Genomic DNA, 6,000 nt, shown 5'->3' on the forward strand with positions numbered 1-6,000 from the left:
GAAGTGCAGAAATAATTGTGGTTTACTTAAGATCACTTAAATGGTAAATAACCAAGGTGACATTTGAACCTAGGATTTCTAACTCCAAATCTCTAACATCACTCCACTATTCTGCTTGTTCTTTCTCTACCCTGGGCAAGGCAGGATTTGAAGGAGGCAGACTGGGAGGTGCTAGATATGGGTTCCAGTCATGTATGGCTTTTCCCCTTATCTGGGAATAGGGTTCCAATGGGCCAGAGTCTCTGGTTCAAGTTTACAGACCAGTGTTTTATCCTAGATGTCACTGTGACCTTGGAGTTAATGATTCAAAGGTCATGTGTGCCTGATGCCTTAATGTAATTTTCCCAATTAGGCTGACTGCTTGAAAGGACTAGCAAAAAGACGCAGAGTACCTCACTTTTGTCATTTATTTTAAATGCCTAGCACTAGCAAATATTTGGGAAACATCTACTGTATACAGAATCTTATGCTGGACTCTGAAGAGGCATAATACCAGCCTGGACCAAAGCAGATGGACAGTGGAAATTTGCTTGTTTTTTTTTTTAAAGAATTGATTGGCCATGTTTTGCAATAACATTAAAAATTCACATTTCTCCAGAGCTTTTAATTTACAACACACTCTCTTCAGAACAATCTTGAGAAGATGTTATTCAACAGTATTATTTCCATTTTACAGACAAGAAGACTGGGGTTCCGATAGACTTAATGACTTCTTAGTACTGGGATTCAAAACCAGATCTCAACCTAGTGTTCTTTCCACTGTACCCTTGCTTTCTCCATCTCTAAGCTAATCTTCAATATCAATCTGTCATATCAATATTCCTAAGACACAGATATGTTGCTGCCATCTCACTGCTTAAAAGTTTTCAATCGCTCCCTAGTGCTTCTAGGACAAAATCCAAAATCTTCAATGAAAAGTCCTCCACATTCTAGTTCTCCTTATCTTTAAAATCCAGGGACTATGACTTCCTTCTTCTTCACACCTTCTCTCCAGACACCATGTTACTTTATCTAGCTAGTCCTTTGCCTGAAATCTTCTCCTTTCTCATCTCCACCTCCAGTCTTTCCCAATGCCCTTAAAACAAAATGCTTTCAAAGAGTTGGAAAATGAGTAGATACTTCACTGAGTAGAAAATGAGTAGACACTTCAGATACTTATGAACCATGCGATCCTGACATGTCACCTTCACCTCTCTCTGCCTCTATTTCCTTAACTGCAAGATGAGAATAGCAATAACATCCACCTCCCAGGGTATTATGAAGATCAAAAGAAATAATATTTATAAAGAGCTTAGTACAATACCTAACACAGAGTAAGTACTATATAAATGGGAGTTATTATTATAATTTCCCCTTTTGAAACTATTTTGGATAAGTTTGTATATGCATAGCATTTATATACATGTGCAAATGATATTTTTCTCCACTAATATATGTTGTTGTTTTTTTGAGAGGAGAGACTATTTTGTGTTTGTCTTTATAGACCAGTATGCAAATAGTACATGTTTACAAATATAAATTAACTAAATTAAGTATATCATCAATTCCAAAGCTGAACCAAATTTCTTCATGGATTAAGGTTGTTTAATACTTTGTTGCTATAATACCCACCCCCAAAATTCAGAATAACACCTTAATTATGGAATCAGCTATATTTTAGAAGAATAAAGAGGAATCTCTCTGTATGTGTGTATCTGTCTCTGTCTCTCTCTTTTCCTCTGTATGTATATAATATATGTATAGATATATGTATGTACAGACATATGTATGTGTATATATGTAGAGGGCTGAAACACTGAAAAGGTGTACTGAGCCTTTTCTGAGACAGCAAAGCACTTAAGGCTAATTACCTACTCAATGTGAAATAATGGTTCTATATACATATATTTAGATGAGATGGTGATGTGATGATCTCTTCACAAATGGTACTTGCTGAATGTATGGTGGTGAGATGGCTGAGGGAGAGATGTCAGAGTCACTCTGCCACAGGACAAGGAGGAAAGAGGCTTTAGGCTCTGGACTCCAGGGTCCAGGATTCATCTCTAATGATCCAAATGGCAGCTTGCCTGCCTCCTTCACTTCTCCTCCTAAAGAAACACCAAGGGCTTTGACTGATCCTGACACTGACTGATCCTGAGGCCCTCCAGAGAGCTAGCCTATATATATAATATATATATGTATGTATATATATGTATATGTATACATATATGTATGTATATATATGTATATATACACACACATGTGTATGCATGTATTACTGCCATATATGGAATATGCCCCAATAAACTCCTGGATCACATCTAGTCCACTAGGTCAATTGAAAGTTGTAGGGCAGTATCTTCTTCTTAGTAGATGACCTAGAGAAATGTCAATCAAGTTTGATTAGGTAACTAGAAGAATAAAATAACTCAGTGCCTAAATATGTAACAAAGAAATATGGAGAGGTTATCAAAATGAAAAGAAAAATAATCTCCATATTTGTTTCTCTATAGCCCAAATTTAATACTCCCCTTTATAATTTTCATAGTGCCATGATAGTTTTAATTAAGTCTTTTAAATTATAATCAGTGAATAATGTATTTATTTTCTGCATTCAGCTTTTAAAATATAGAAAGAAATACATATATATGTGCATATATGCATAAATACTTATGTATGTGCACACATGTGTATATGGTCATCTTGTGTATGTAATATATAGTCATCTTATATAAGAAGTCATCATATATACATTCACATTATACACTTACATTTCTAAGATATATGTGTTTATATGCAAATATAAATGTACATGTGTGCATACAAATGTATACATGTGTGGTACATATATGTAAATTGCATACATGCATAAAATGTTGTGATCTTAGTAACAGACTCTCCCAATTAGGAATTTGTGGACATGGGCTCAGCAAGCTTACCTTAAAATTTTTTTAAAGATTTAATTCTGGAAGAGATCTTAGTAAGATATAAGTCCAAGTGTCTTTAACTTTATTTGTGACATAGATCTATTTGGCATTTTGATGATCTAATGTTTGTTTATTTGTTTTCAAATTGAAAGAAATTATAAATTTCAATTAGAAGTTCATAAAAAATAAAGACTCTGTTCCCTTTCTGAAATATCTCCATGGAAAACCAGGATAAGAATCCTTGATCTAGAGTGCAACCCCTCCTGTGACAGATGATGAAACCAAGAGCCCAGAGAGGGGAAGGTTTTCCTGAAATCACCCAGACAATGTCTTCATACTCTAAACTGAAATCCAGTGTGACTGCATTTTTTTTCTATATAAATAATTTGCTAAGTTAACTAGTAATATAAACAAGATTTTAGAGGTGAATATTTAACCTACTGAAAAGGAAAAGCACATAATGATAACTCATATTTGCATAGTCCTTCCAGATGTGTAAGGTACTATAAAACATGTGTCACTCCCTTTTTGTTGTTAGTTGTTTTCTTTCTTTTTCCAGACCAGACAAATGAAGCTCAGACCTGCTAAATGATTTCCCCCATTCATTCAGCTAATAAGTGTCAAAGCCGGAGTTTGAACTTGAGTTTTCCAAATGCAGCATTTTTCCCCTCCTAGTGCCTCAGCATGGCTTATAAGCACTTTTGAAAATAAACAATTAGTGTGCCAATTATAAAACATATTTTTCTGTTTGTTAAAGCAAATACCTCCTCTCCCAGAATATTGCATTTGAAAACGCTATATTTACCTTTGTTTCAAAATATTGCACATCTCACTGTGCCATAGGAACATGAATTATTATTATCTTAATGACTTCTATTTCCTCCCCAAAATAAGCATAAAGTTGAAACAATCCTGCTGGGTTTCTGGTCCTTTGAGTTCTTCTAGCAGATTTGAGACTTCATAGTATCATCAATTAAAAGTTTGGGGACCAAAATAAAGAGTGGTAGGCTCTCTACCTACTGAATCAAGATGAGTCAGTAACTTATCTCAGTGGGAACTCTCAGTGTTTTATAAGTGACCCTTCTCCATTACCAAAAAACAAAGCAAACAAAACCCCAAGCACTTTGTTGGCTTCGTGAGAAATAATGTCTTCATAAATATTCCTATTTTAAATGAATTAAAACTGAGATTTTGCTTTATTTATCTTGTAGATTTGATAAATAGCTTTCATAATCATTGGAAACATTCCACTATGTTCCAAGTAGGATTGGCAATAAGAGAAACAGAAACAGAACTATACCAATTCATATGTCTCTATCATCTTGTAATTTATAAAGTCTTTTTTTTCCAACAACCCTATGACATGAATATAAAACTCATTTTACAAATGAGAATTAGGCTTAGGAAATTAGAAATGATGATGGATTTGGTGTCCAATGATCTGGGTCCAATGTTGGAGAGGTGATTTACTATGTAGTGAATGAAGTGTATTGAGAAAGATCATGTGATTATACAACTAGTAAGTATTAGAAAGTGTAAGAGTTGTGCTTCAAAACCAGTTTTCCTGGGAGTGAATGTCATAGAAGAGAGAGAACTAGACAGGAAGTCCTATATACAAATTCCATCTCAAACTCTTACTAGATGAGTGAGGATGAAATAAGCCATTCAACCTTTCTGAGTTTTTAGCTCCTTAGCTATAAAAATGAACAGTTTTGTTTTGAGGACTTCTACAATCCCTTTTACTTCTAACATAATATCTTCTGATGTTATTACATTAATTCCCAATGTGACTTTTAGAGCTAGACTATCTAGGTTGATCATTTTAGCAAACCACTTGCAAACCATAGTGTACAAGTAAATGTTTAACAACTAGTTCTCCAGGGGGAAAAATACACATAATATACTTTTAAGCTTAATCTGCATTATTAATATTTTCTCCATCACTTTCTTAAGTCTAGACAATCAACCAACCAATAAATCAAGCCTTGATTTGTAGCCTTTGCTGACTTCTGAGGTATAACATTGCCAAGAAAACTCATGAAGTCATGTAGAGTCAGACATAACTGAAAAATGACTGAATAACAACAACAAGGTATCCATTTACAGGTTATTGTGGTATACAGAGTGAGTTGTTTGTACAAAGTTCTACCAGATGCTTTCCAGTTTTCCCAGCAGCTTTTGCTGCACAGTGAACTACCCCAGCAGTTGATATTTGTTACTCTTTGTTATTATGTTTATTTGCTTCTGAATCTTGCATTTTCTATTCCATTCATCAATTTTTCTATTTTCCAACCTGTGTAAAATACAAATGACGATTATTGCTTTGCAATACAGTTTGAGATCTGGGACAACTAGATTCCTTTCTACTTTCTCTTTTTATGATTTCCTTTGATATGATTGTCCTTTATTATATATAATTATACATTTATAAAGATTTATATAAATATTATGTATTTATAAAGATATATAATATAAAATAATAATCATTATCCTTAGATATTTTTCTAGCTCTCTAAAATAACTTTGTCAGTTTGATTGGTACATCATTAAACAAGTAAATTAATTTATATAGAACTGGCATTTTCATTATATTCACAGGATTTAACAGGAGCAATTAGTGTTTCTTCAAGTATTTAAAATAGTTTTTGTTTCAGTACTTATTCCTTATATTCATAAAATCCCTATGTGTGTTGATAGAAGACCAATTTTTATTTTATTGTTATTTTGAATGAAAATTTCCCTTTTATTTCTTTTAAGTTTTGTTGGCAATAAATTAAAGGGTTTTTAAAAATTTTATTGGTATTTTGAATGAAATTTCTTTTTAGTTTTTTTTGAGTTTTATTGATAATAATTTCAAGGGTTGATGATGGATTTATCTCATATCCTATTTTCAGTGGTTTTTCAATATTATTTCAATCAATTCAATTAATTAATTTTAATTAACTCTTGAGAGCTCTCCAAATAGAGCATCATTTTATCTGCAAAAAAGTAGTAATAATTATATTTTATTTTTTCTCTGTGCTTATTTACTCTTTTTTTTTCTTATCTATATTCCCAGTACTACATCAAGTAGCAGTGGTGATAATAGACATCC

This window comes from Sminthopsis crassicaudata, chromosome 1 (genome assembly GCF_048593235.1).
Source record: "Sminthopsis crassicaudata isolate SCR6 chromosome 1, ASM4859323v1, whole genome shotgun sequence".
Lineage (NCBI taxonomy): Eukaryota > Metazoa > Chordata > Mammalia > Dasyuromorphia > Dasyuridae > Sminthopsis > Sminthopsis crassicaudata.